Consider the following 14463-nt stretch of genomic DNA (forward strand, 5'->3'; position numbering starts at 1 on the left):
GGGAAATTGGAGGGGGAGACAAACCACGACAGACTGTGGACTCTCAGAAACAAACGGAGGATTTTGGAGGGGATGGACATGGGGTGTTGGGTGAGCCTGGTGGTGCGTATTAAGGAGGGCATATATTGCATGGAGCACTGGGTATGGTGCATAAACAATGAATTCTGGAACACTGAAAAGAAACAAAATAAAATGATAAATAAATAAATAAATAGACAACCACTAAGTATGAGTATCCCAGGAATACTCTCTTTCTGATTTTCAGTCTTCATCAACAATTATTCAAAGGAAGAGAGACATTACCATAGAATAACCACCCTTTTTCTGTTCATGACAATAGCTTTTCATATTTGGCAAATCTCTCAACCAGCAAAACTAATGGACACATCCATGTTCTAATTCTGGATAGCTGCTGTGGTATATACATATATATATTTTTTTTAATATAATTTTTTATTTTTTATAAACATGTATTTTTATCCCCAGTGGTACAGGTCTGTGAATCACCAGGTTTACACACTTCACAGCACTCACCAAAGCACATACCCTCCCCAATGTCCATAATACCACCCCCTTCTCCCAAACCCCCTCCCCCCAGCAACCCTCAGTTTGCTTTCTAGTGAAAAAAGAGAGTGTTTTCTTGACTCCTTTTCATTGTTATGTAGAAATATGGGTAAATAAAGAAAGGTAGCTTATCTTTCAGAGACTGCTAATTGAGTTAAGTTTAAGCAAAATACAAAAATTCAACTTTGTTGATTACAGAACTCTGAACAATCAGCTGTAACTCTTGTTTGGCTCGGCTGGCCTCACTCAGAGGCAACTTCAACCTATTCACTGATTATCTTCTCCACATTCACTCAAACCGGTAACTATTATTGAGTACCCACATACACTATCTCTATATATGTAAGAGATTATATTCATTCATATATATATGAGATTTTATATATGATATATATTCATATATATGAGATGTGTGTATATCATATATATCACACACATATATACACGTATGTACATATATTTACATTTGATATATACATATATATGAATAGGCACTTCAGGAGACCATCTGTTGTCTACTAAGAAAAGGTAAACCAACAGTGAAAATACTGGAATAAACTTTTCAACACATGAACTAAAGGGTATTACGCTAAGCAAAATAAGTCAATTAGAGAAAGACAATGATCATATGATCTCACTGACAGGACAAATTTGAGAAACAAAACAGAGGTTCATAGGGGAAGGGAGGGAGAAATGAAACAAGATGGGACTGGGGGAGGAGGCAAACCACAAGAGACTCTTAATCCCAGGAAACAAACTGAGGACCGCTGGAGGGGAGGGAGTGGGAAGGATAGGGTGACTGGTGATGGCCATTGGGGAGGACATGCACTATGGTGAGTGCTGTGAATTGTTTAAGACGATGAATCACAGACCTGTACTCCTGAAACAAATAATACATTATATATTAATTTTTAAAAAAAGCTTCTCAGCATATGACTGTTTTAGAATTTGTACCATAAGACCAGGGTGGAAAATGAAGACAAACAAACAAAAAAAAATAGTCTTTTCTTTTAAGAAAGCAAATATCCACAACAAAGAAATTCTCTTTTAAAATCTTTTGTAGCTTTTACCAAAATACTTGAAAAATAGGATTTATGAGAAATATTTATAAGAACTAAGGCTATTTTGCTGAAAAGCAGCATCATGATGATGATGATATCTTTTTAAAATTCTAACCAAAAAAAATTTTTAAATTCTACAAAGGGGAAAAATTTAAATACAATTTGTACTAGTTTTCCAGGGCTGCCATAATAAACTACCACAGTCTGGGTGGCTTAAATAACAGATGTTTATTTTTTCATAGTTCTGGAGACTGGAAGTCCAAGATCAAGGTATTGGTAAGGTTGGTTTCTCCTAAGCCCTCTCTTCTTCACTTCTATGTGGCTATCTTCTTGTATTACTACATGATCTCTTCTCTGTATCTGTGCCCTAATCTCTTTTTATAAGGTCATCAGTCATGTTGGATTAGGGTCCACCCTAGTGACCTCATTTAATCTTATTACCCTAATACTTTAACATCAATCTTTAAAGATTTTGTCTCCATATACAGTCACATTCTGTGATTTGAACAGTCAGGACTTCAACATGTGAATTTGGATGGGAGATGCAATTCAGCCTATAGGTAGTTTAAACTGTAGCATAAGTTTGGGGATTACAAATGTTAGAAACATACCTCTATCTATGAAACAAGAAAAACTTTATATAGAGTGATTCAACTTTAAACCAAACAATTTTAAAACATTCTTTCAATAACTGATTACATGATTTTATAACATAACCTATGTCTATATTGGTTCAAAACAATGTTTATCCAATAAAAGAACTGGGTACCTTTCTACTCATTCTTTACCATATGTTTCTGAGCACAATGACAACCTAAGATTTCTACTAAAATTCTCATCCTTCAGGCACCTGGGTGGCTCAGTGGGTTAAAGCCTCTGCCTTCGGCTCGGGTCATGTTCCCAGGGTCCTGGGATCGAGCCCTGCATTGGGCTCTCTGCTCTGCGGAGGGCCTACTTCCTCCTCTCTCTCTCTCTCTCTCTCTCTGCCTGCCTCTCTGCCTACTTGTGATCTCTGTCTGACAAATGAATAAATAAAATCTTAAAAAAAAAATTATCCTCATCATCAGCTTCCTTCTCCTCCTTAAGCTAACATTTATTAAGCACTTCTTTATGGCACACTTTGAACTAGTACACATTATAAGTACTATCTCATTTTATCCCTATAATAATCTTGTCAATTAGATACAATGACTATTCCCTATGATATGTGAGAAAACTGAGATTTAGAGAGTTAAATTATTGCATGACCACATAAAATGAGTAAATGCTGGAAGCCTGATTAATGATTCTTCCTGTCTGAGTCTCAAACCTCTATGCAGAACTACTTCTTGAGACTGATGTGGTAGTATTTAAAGGAAAACAGATTAGCTGTCAGAACTAAGGATACTGATACACAAATACTAGAAACTTCTAAGAAATTCTGTAAGATTTAGATTACACTGAAGTAAATTCAGTTCTGATCCATATGTGGGGAAGCATATGGCACAGGAGAAGGCAAGAAGGGATTCTGGCAGAATATTCCCTGCATTTCCTGGAATAAGGAGACCCAGAAGCAAAGGATAGATCCAGCAGCATGTGAGGAGCTTGCCATCCCGTTTATGCCCAACCCAACTCACTTGAATCACTGAAGGCCAAATGATGAGCAAGAAAACAAAAGGAAAGCAGGGAAGGCAGCTTTTTGACAAGAGGAAGAGCAAGAAATGACAAGGAAGAAGACCAAACTTGTATAAATACTACAATCATCATGAATGATTTAAAGTCCCCAAAGATTCTAGCCTGGCATCAAGAAAAAAAATATAATTGTAAACTCTTTGAAGTAAGAAACAAAAAAGTACCAACCTAAATGACCCAAATAGGAGACTAGTTAAAAAAAAAAACTTATAATATATTCAATCAAATGCCAAGCATGCTTAAAATATTATGCTCTACAAGATTAGTTATAAGTATTAAAATTCTCCAAGATAAAATTTTTCAGGTGAAATATTGGTTACAAAATGTATTTTGATGTTGTAGGATTCTAACTTTGTAAATAAAATGTTAATATATGTACTAGCACAGGAAAAAAAAAAAAGGCTGAAAAATATGTGCCAAAGAGTAGTACTGTTTGTTCTTATGGTATTAGGAATAATCTTTGTTCTTAATTTTTTGCTTTATGTTTTAAAATTTTTCTATAAAAACATATAATTTATAATAAAAATAACATTACCTAAAAAAGGGAGAGAAGAAAATTGAAAGCAATTCACAACAAAAAGGCCTCTTAAAAATTAGATGAGGTTACTTGCCAAGGACAAGAGAAGTACACTGCAATACTAGAATTATGGCAGGCTGTTCAAGGAAAAGAGAATAAAGCAGGGAGAATGCCCAGTCTTCTGAGGCTTCAGAAAAAGCACAGGTGGTTAATTCAGGGTGTTGTGTATATTTTCTATCTTAATAAATAAACAGTGAGTCCTGCTAATGTGGTACTTGAAAGTGTCAGGATTTCCTCAAATCAAGTTGAGAATGGGTTGAAAAGGGTCACTAATCTAAATCAAAAACTCTCAACTCTTGGCAGGACAAAATCATCTGGGGAACTATTTAAAAATACTGATTCCTTCAATCTATTCCAAACCAATTAAATCAGACTCTCGGGAACGGGAACCGAAAAATGTTCTTTTCTAAAAGTTTTGCAGGTGAATATAATATGCAACCAAGATGGAAGACAATTAATCTAATTCTAAACAATAATCTAGTTAAATGGAGAGAGCACAAGTATTTTTATCCCTGATGCATTCTTGATCAAGAGTTTTTTTTACTAAGAATTGTTGAATACATATATACATGTTTTAATAAAACATTTTTGTCTTCCCTTATTATGAATAGCAAACTCCCATTCAATGCCATCATCAACCACTTACAGTCACATAAGGATAAAGAACACAGTGCCATTTGGAGGAGATCATGAGAAGGGAAAAAAAAAAAAGAAATAGACCTCAGAGGAAGGAGTGTCTTCTTGCCCTCAAACAGATTTGCACTCTCCTTTGTTCTCCCAAAGCACCTCTCAATGTCTCTATTTAATTGTATCTTCTGTATGTATCTCTCCCACTCAGTCCTGGACTCCTTCAAGCATAAAATGTGACTTTTTATCATAAAAAACCAGAACATAGTTGAAATTTAATAAATGTTTGTTGACTGGATAGAGAGGAGGGGCCAGGCATTATAATTTTATCTATAATACCCCTTTCGGTTCTATGGCTTTAGAATTCTATGGTAAATATTCTCAGTTTTCCAAACTTCCCATTTCCTTCTACAATTTGATAACATTATTTGATAACAACTAACTTCCCTAGTCATTCTGAAAAGCTATAAACAACTGTGGAATATGTTACAATATTGTCCTCAAGTAAGCATAAGAATTTTAAATGTTGTAACACCATTTATCAGTATACATGGTAAACCATATTGCTTTTTATTTACCTCAAAATTCCTTTGACTTCATGAGTACCAAGTTATTTGTGCATGTCAAACTATACTGGGAGTAAAAATAACTGTGGTAAACAAATGAACATGTTCGGGTAGATGACCCATAGATTATATGGTCTGAACTACTTCAATTAAAGAAAACAATTCTGGAGGCAAATGGCTTAGGTAAAGACAAATTCAGTGTGTCTGGGCTGACCATGACCCATTCTTTCTTGAGATCATCCATCCTCAAGGATGTCAGCTGAAGTTCAAATATGCCAGTACCCTGTGGGTTAAGCTAATTCCATGAAACTTTAAAAAGCTTAAGATATGACACAATCCATGTGGCAGGTGGACAATGGATCACTTTACAACAAAGGTCAAAGACCAGAAATTTCAGGGGTGAGGAAGGATGTGCTGTCCTAGAAAACAACTTCAGTGTTTAATTATATACACTATGCAATACTGATTTAAGCTATTGGGCATTAGAAAGAATAGCCACTGTGATTTTTTTTTTAGTCATAACAGTTGTAATTAATCATTGAAATGAAGAAAATGTGAAATTAATTTTCCAAGACACTGTAGGGCCTGCCTACTTAAATGGTATTTTAGCACTAGATTTAAAATATTTGTCATAAGAATGTTTTGTGCTTGTCCTATCACAAATAAGGAAAGGAGATTACAATTTTTGAAAAGTTGTTGTGAGAATAAACATATATGTAAGTATATTTCACATATTCTGCCTTTCTTCCTTTGCTCAGTTCCTTTTCTCTAGGAATCTGGATGTAACCAAGTTTAATGAAGTTAAGATCTTAAAACTTGAAATCAAACAACAATATTCAATGATCTTTGTTTTGGCTTCTTCCCCACCAAGCAACTCAAATTATATTGCTAATGCCATTGTTGATATTGAATAACAGTAAAAGCTTTATTATAGCTTGCATATCAATCGAGAAGAATAAAGACCTAATGCAGTCATATTTCAGGGCACGTTACTATGTGCATCAATCAATGCATCTTTCTTTAATAACAGCAGGTTACAATGATTCCTCATTAAAATCATTAATTTTTATTTGATGAGTCACTATTATTTGTTGAAAGATAATGAGGGCTATTCACACCACAGAACTGTCATATGTGTTATTCTGTATTCAGGAAACTACTTGCTATATATTATAATATACCATACCACATCACAAATGTGCCCAAAAAATCACTACAAAGATTTTTTTTAATGTCCCCCATATATACAGTTGTATATGAGTATTTGGATGAAACTTCACTAGTGGGAATTATGGTGAAAAATCAAGTAATAAACATATTAATATATTTCCTTGAGACAGTATGTCAAGTAAATTGATACAGAATGAACAAAAAGGGATGTACTTCTGGATCTCATAAAATAGTTCAAGTCAACATCCTCTTTAAATCTGAATATTACTTTTTTACCTTCTCAGCACTAAAATTCAGAAAAATTCTGTTATAACAAAAACCATGAATTTCTTTAAAAGATGATTTTAATATCTGAAGTTACTTACTTTTGACTCTTGGTAGAGGAAATAAACCAAATATGTTGACTTATCTATACCAGTCAATACCTCAAGAAACTTGTGACCTTCCTTAGACCAAGAATCTAAGAGTCCAAACCTATATAAAGAAGATTTAGTAATATTCTCATTTAGCCACAGCATACTTCACTTGCTTTCAACTACTAATCTGGAAACAAAGTCAGAGATACATGTTTTTTGGTTGTCATGAAGTTTAAATTGGGATTCTCCCAATCAATTGGGAGTTTATTATTTACTATTGTTAAATTTTCAACAATACAAAAAAGTTGAAATGCCACCCACATAGGAGTATTTTTATAAGCTGTGAAATGGGCCATCTATTCTTTTTATGTAAGTAATATCACTGAAAGAGAAAAATGTCTGTTCATAGACATTTAATTATGCCTGGCAATTGGGCATAGAGTTGAGCAAAATGATAAAAGACTATTTAAATTAAGGGAAGATGAGGAACAATTTATTAGCAATATATAGCTTAATTATGGATGAATCCATATTAGGGTAAAATGATTCAAATGCAATTTAAAATAGTATTCAGTAGAAACCAACTATCACCCACTAATACTGAGAAAAAGGAAACATTTTTGGATCTCATTAAATTATAGTTAAATGTGGGTAGAACACTGCCATATAGCTGATATGGATATAGCTGAAAATTACTGTTTTGATGAAGTGTTTGTTCCAAAGTATGGGAGGTATGTCAATAGTAGTATTGGCTTCTGCACCAAATAATTAAAAAGTTAGTTTATTTGAAGAAAATGATGCAAACAATTATACAAATGTAACACAAAATATGGCAGAAATTATAAAGGTGGTTGTCAAATGTCTAAAGTAAGAGAAATATTATTATAATGGTTGTTAGACAGCCAAAGAGAAGATACTAAACTTAGTCTAAGTCCTGCAAAGTACTATAAATATCACCCTTCTCTACTTACTGAAAGCTAATTTCTAGGATTCTCTCACCTAAAATTTGAACATGTTCCTACAGATTTTGTTCATAAATGAAAACTCTAAAAATGACCAAGAGTCCTATTTCCTTGAGAACCTTCAATCTATTGAATGAACTATTTTTATTTATGAAAAGGAGTGGGGCAAAGTATTTTAATTCCTTCCCCTAACTCAATGCAAGTCTGTAATTTGAAAATCTTCTTCTATAATATAATAAATTACCATCACAAACAAATAGTGTGATTCCTAAGTCATAAAAACAGCAGGTGGATAAATATAGGTTGTGATTGCTTAGAATATAAAGTTAGTACTGTATCATCGAAAGTCTTAAATTATTGGCACTTGACTCCCCTGCAGACTATAGAAGTAAATTTCCTCATCTATCATCATGCCACAATAGTCTTTATAGCAAATGTAGAGTCTACAATAGGTGACTGGAGTCATCATATTCTGCAATATGAACCATTTGAAGACAGATTTTCTCAGTGAATGAGTTGAACAAAAGATTAAATTCAACCACAGGTGTTTTGAATGTTCATTTTATCCCAGCGTTTTTATACAGTTTAAATAATTCACATTTCCTCCTCACCAACTCCCTCCTTTTTGCTTTCATAATCTTCCAGGGTGGGAAAGAAGGGGAAGAGGGTAGCTAACAGGAGCAAAGAAAATATCCGATCCCATTTGGTAGAACAACACCGTGCTAAATACACACACACACACACACACACACTCTCTCTCTCTCTCTCTCTCACATGAGGAAAAAAAAAAAAGAAACTTTCCTAAATACTTTTATATGCTTTATAATTCAACTTTTGCAGTGTTCTGTTATTTGATTTTACTAAACTCTGTTTATAAAATAATTAATAGATTTCTATGTGAGATTTCAAGGCATTTCAGAGAGTTTTGTTTTATACATTTGATTATAGGTCTTCAGTCTTTATAAATATCACAATGGTTGTACTAGAGTAACTGAGGCCCATTACTTTACCACAAGTATCTTATAGTTAGAGACAGAGACTGTGACCACACTTTTTTCTTCCTGTATATATTTTGCTGTAGCCTACTAAGCCGTAGGATCAAAGTAAAGGTCAAATTTTCCTAACCTATATATGGGAACTTCTATTTTTATTGCTTTTAACCATTTTTGGTGCTTTATACTGCATTAAAAATTTAATTTTTAATCTAATTCCTCAGCCAGGATCATAGCCATATTAACCTCTAGCACCATGATGTGGATACTAATGGACCATGGCTAATAGACCAAAGTTTAAGTAGCCCTACAATTATTTTACTCAACATAGAGTCTCTGTAACAGAAAGGAATATGAGGCTAACAGAAAGATTTGGATATTTAAGAAAAGTTTGGAACTAAGAGGTCAAAAGCATTGTATATTCACTGTAATTTTACTTCCAATAGTGACCAGAGATCTAGAATTCTACTGTGGTTACAAGAGCATTCGTCATAGTCATTTAAGCCAGATGTCATTTTTAGCTGAACAAAAGAGAGTCCCAATCAAAATATGGTAGACAGCTAGTGAATTTTTTAAATTAATATAATTCAATGAGAGTCATGTGTAAATTGTCTATACCCACATAGGACATGAAACCTATGAGAATCACTAGAGCATATCCCCACTTGGAGTTCCTTGATCAGGAACTCCTATTCTAATTCAAGTTAACAAATAGTGGAAGAGAGTTTTTAAGTTAATATTAAATAAAACAAACCTCCTTCAATTCCATGTCCATCCAATTTGTTTTGTAAAGTGGCAGTTTAGTAAGAAAAAAAAATGGAATTCATTTTGCTCTTAGGCCCAGTCCAGCCAACACTCCTTAGTTTGTTCAATGTTCAGATAAAACTAGGAGGGAAAAGTCAGTTTATTTTATTGTCCATGAACACCCAATTATCCAAAATATTAGATAGGAACTTCCTCTATATTCCATAACCAAACCTACCAAATACCTTGCAAAGTGCATCCATCACTTAGGATCTGGATCCAATTTCATCTTCTTCTCTTGAGAATCTTACAACATTTACTATTGATCCTTTAAGTTACCTGCATTTTCAAACTCTTCTATTATATTCTTTCCACCAACAGTCAAGCAAGTTCAAAAGTTCCATTCAGTCTTTAAAAAAAGAATCTTCTCTTGGAACCCCTCCCTTGGTTTTTCCACCTCTCTCTCTGCAACTCCCTCTGACTTTGCTGGCGATGCACTGCCTTCTTAACACTGAAATGTTGGTGGTCCTCAAGGTAGACTCTCTACTTTCTTCTCTTAATACTTCATGTTCTTTCTGTAAGTGATCTTCATACCCATGGCTTCTTTATCCATTGATATACTGACATATGTTAGGTACAAAAATTTCTGATATTGGTATTGTATTGGTAACCCCAGAAGCAGATCCCTGGATGAGAATCTGAATGTGAGTAGTTTATGTTGAAAATGACCACAGGAAAAACCAGTAGAGGTGTGGGAAGTGAGAAAGGGAAGGAATCTAATGGAGGATGTATCATCAGCCAGTTTTCACTGTGAGCTAGATCCGAGATCCCACCTAAAGGGTTCTGGGACAAGGAGCTCCAGCACTATCACATCCCCAGGCACCCTTCAAAGAATGTTGCTATAACAAGTCTTTTTTCCTGTCTGAATATAATATGGTCACATTGATATATGCAGTAACTGAATATGCTGTGCTTCTGTCTCTCCTTCTATGGAGATGTAATGTATATGTAATTGATTCAAATTGCCAGGGAACAGGAGAGACCAATCCTTATTGGACTTCAATAATAGATTATGATTGTTTTAAGTAATATGCACCACATGGATTATCAGACAGATCTACACCCTTTGAAACTATAATGGGAACATACTGCTTCCTTCCTTTTAACAGGCTCCTTATCTGCTCTGCTTATTTAAGAACATATTCCTGGGTTTTGGTCCATCTTCTTGTCTCCTGCTTTAAGGCAGCAAATCTTCCATTCCGCCAATTTCTTTTCTTCCAAATGATCTTCCCATCTTACCTCCCTCTGCTAAGTCACCTGACCAGTGACAACTGAGTGCACACATATTCCCCACTTGTGTAACCAGTGCTGTGAGATCATGATAAACAATAGTAAAATTAACTAAATGGTATGTGGGGGTGGAATATGGTATATGTAGGAAATAACAATGCTGTGACTACAGGCACAAAGCAGAAAGTAGGAGAAGCCTGAGAGAACTAACAAAGGGGTAAAATCACTTTTGCCTCCAGAAAGATCATAGCCACTCATTAATCCAGGAGGCAGTGTGGTTTTTTGCTTATGTGAGTAGGCTGTATTATCAACATGCTTATGGGAGAACCCCAGCACTTCCAATTTGCTAGATTCGTTTCCATTCTTAAAAAGTAGAAATAGGGGCCTCTTGGGTGACTCAGTGGGTTAAGCCTCTGCCTTCGGCTCAGGTCCTGATCCCAAGGTCCTGGGATCGAGCCCCGCATCAGGCTCTCTGCTCAGCATGGAGCCTGCTTCCTCCTCTCTCTCTCTGCCTGCCTCTCTGCGTACTTGTGATCTCTGTCTGTCAAGTAAATAAATAAATAAATTTAAAAAGAAAAAGTAGAAATAATAATAGTACATACTTCATAGTGTTGCTATATAGATCAAATGATATATTCCTTGTAAAGCATCAACCACAGTGCCTGATATATAGGGAGTACCTGATAAATACAGGCTCTCGTGAAGAAATAAATCCAGTCAGCATCTGCCAGCCATGATTTTCTCCCAGGCACATGTCCTGTATGTGACTAACACTGAAGCATCTGCTCAATTTCTTTTCTCCGGCAAAAAAATAAAATAAAAAATAAAAAGGAGCAAAGAGAGGGGCTCCATTTGACATGTCTAAATATTCCTTTTCTATCCATGGCCCTATTTAAACCTCACCAGACATGTCCAATTCCAAAAGGTATTGGTAACATACACCTCCCATTTCCCCAGTAGGAACCAGTATGGTGACTGCTTTTGCGGAATTCTCCTTCCAAGAAGGAATGTAGAATTGCTTTTTCATTTTAACCAAATAAATTGCTCTTTAAATTTTTATTAAATACCAGTATGTGTGCATTGATGTATTTGGTCCACCGGCAACTCCTCACACACATTGCCCTTTAGTCCTAACGTTACTATCATATAGGCCTGGAGAACAAGAGTCCTAAAATTAGGGACTGTCTGGTTCATTTGAAGTCCAGGGACAACATGGGCTCTATACTTCACATCATGCTCACCTGTGAGCTGCAGATCTAGATGAGATGTCTGCTCCTGGGTTCCTAGGGTTCTTTCCCTTACACTCATTACTTGGTTGTAGCAGAGAACACACTGCTTCTCTGCAAAGAGTTGAACCCCTGATAGAGATGTCACAACATGGGGTGAACCTCAAATAGAAACAGAATTTTGATACTTAAAATAAAAGCGAGACTTTCCTCTTCACACATTGATTTATTTAGATGAGTAACTTTCTTATTGAGTGATTGCTGGATCCCTTAATTGTATACCTAAGGCTTTGAGGTCTTACTTCCAAAATTAAATATCAGCTATGAAAACAGAAATCTTCAGTTAGCAATTTAAAACATGAAATAACAATACTTGATTTTGCTTTAAACTGTTCTTTTCATTAAGGGACAAGTATAATATTTATAAGTATAGGGATAAATGCACGTATCGATGCATACACACATGTATGTATGTGCATTGCTTAACCACAGGTAGACATTCATCAGGTAATACATCACCTCTGAAACTTCAGCACTTCCTGAGTGTAAATGCAAGAGTGGGGCACTGCAGGTACTCCCCGTTGTAAGTTATGGTTTATATAATAATTTGCTCAGCTGAGTAGCAGTCTAATGATTTGCAATCCACAATGCTTTCTCCTGATTCAGCTGATGTCTCAGCTTCTTCATGGGACTCATTAAGTAATTTTTTGATATTTATGTTCCACTCCTGTACTTTATTTTCTAGCACTGTGGTTAACATGGAGGAAATCCCTGACAGCTAAGTTGAATCACCACGCAGAAGAGACTCAGTTCTTTGCATATTTGTTTATGTTTTGTTACTTGCAAGTTGTCTGGAACTGAAGAGTACATTCTGAGCCAATCCGTCATGTTCTGGTGGTGGTGGTGGTGGTGGTTGCAAGGCGGGCAGTGTGAAAGTGTGTCAGTCACAAAGCAGTGGCAGCAAGGGGCAAGGCGGTGAGGCTGGGATCAGATTCGAATTGCTGTTCACAGGAAAAGTAAAGAATTGAAAGAAATTAATCTCAGTAGATTTTGAAACTCTCTGCTCAGGACAGACAAAGGCATCAATAGTGACCAGTCAACAGCTGGTGAGAAGAATGAATGTCGAAATTACACATCCTCCCTAGTCTGACACTCATTATGGAAGGAGCAGCCAAAGAAATGGCTTTTATGAGGAAATCATGTTTCCAAGTTATTTGAAAGTAGATCAGATTCATCCCTCAAATGAATGTTCTTTAGTTTCTTATAACTCTTCAACTCCAAACATGCTACTTACTGCCTTTGCAATGCCTTTACCTCCACTCTTTCATGCACCTGGGGATGGTGGGAAAACCACTGCACTGAACACAGTCTTCAGTAAATGTGAGCTATGGTTATGTCTGAGCATATGCTAAACATTGTGTTGCCAGAATTCAGAGAAAACTTACATCAACTGCAAAAATGTTCACTTCTGTTATTTAGGAAGCTACTCTCATTACTAGATAGTTTCCTTTTTCAAATTTTTTTGCTGGATAATGAGTTTGACTTGATTTTGCTGTGGAGGTATTGGGAAATAGAATATTTCAGAAATATTTTTGCCATGTCTGAAGTCAGGCTATTTGTTAATAATAAGGTTTAGCTTTAAATAATGTCACAATATTTATTAGAACCATGAGTTACATTTTATTAAAGAACCATAATCGACAGTTAGAACTGATTCTTTTAACATCAGATTAATTGTTGAACTACCTATTTAAAAAACCATAATTAGGGCGCCTGGATGGCTCAGTGGGTTCAGCCTCTGCCTTCAGCTCAGGTCATGATCTCAGGGTCCTGGGATCGAGTCCCACAGAGCAGAGAGCCTGCTTCTTCCCCTCTCTCTCTGCCTGCCTCTCTGCCTACTTGTAATCTCTCTCTCTATCAAATAAATAAATAAAATCTTTAAAAAAGACCATAATTAGTCTGATTGACTTGTAAAAACAACATACAAGGATCATGTATAATATTTCTGTGTTCCTTATGAGCAGCAACCAGAAGTGATTTTTTTGTGTGGCTGTTGGTTGCTTTAGCTTGGGAAAAAACAACAACAACAGCAAATCCCTCTAAAAAGTCATGCCAACTTCTGCATGTAGCACTAAAATTAGAAAATATGACAGTTTTAGGCCCTCACATGGTATTAGGCCATCCATTGATACTGTTATGGCAATTAGGTATGAATGAAACAGACCTGTCTGGCCACAGATCTAGATGATTTTGGACAAGCTAACAGTGTTGTATTTCTCCTTGATAATTTGATTATCTTAACTATCCAGGATTAAAACCAAGGTGAAGTAGTTAAGTGAACCCACTCTGTTAGAAATCTTCAGAAGATAACTGACAAACTTTCCTTTAAAAATACTACCTGGAGCTCATTTGTCATTAAAAAAGGGGTTCTGGGGCAGCTCAGTTTTCCCTTCTGACCTTGTAAAAAAAATGTGCAAAGCTTCCTGAACCTCTGCCTCATCTCTCACTCATTTCCAAATTATATCTTTGCTCTTGGTCTGAGCTTTGGAATTTTCTCCCAAGCATCTCCCTGGGTTGCTTTGTCTCACAGCAGGTGCACATGCTAATAGCCACTACTGTTGCTGATCCTATCATTTTTCACCTTATTGCTTTGATTT

This window comes from Mustela putorius, unplaced genomic scaffold (genome assembly GCF_011764305.1).
Source record: "Mustela putorius furo isolate JIRA1106 unplaced genomic scaffold, ASM1176430v1.1 tig00000224_pilon_pilon_pilon, whole genome shotgun sequence".
In the NCBI taxonomy this organism is placed as follows: domain Eukaryota; kingdom Metazoa; phylum Chordata; class Mammalia; order Carnivora; family Mustelidae; genus Mustela; species Mustela putorius.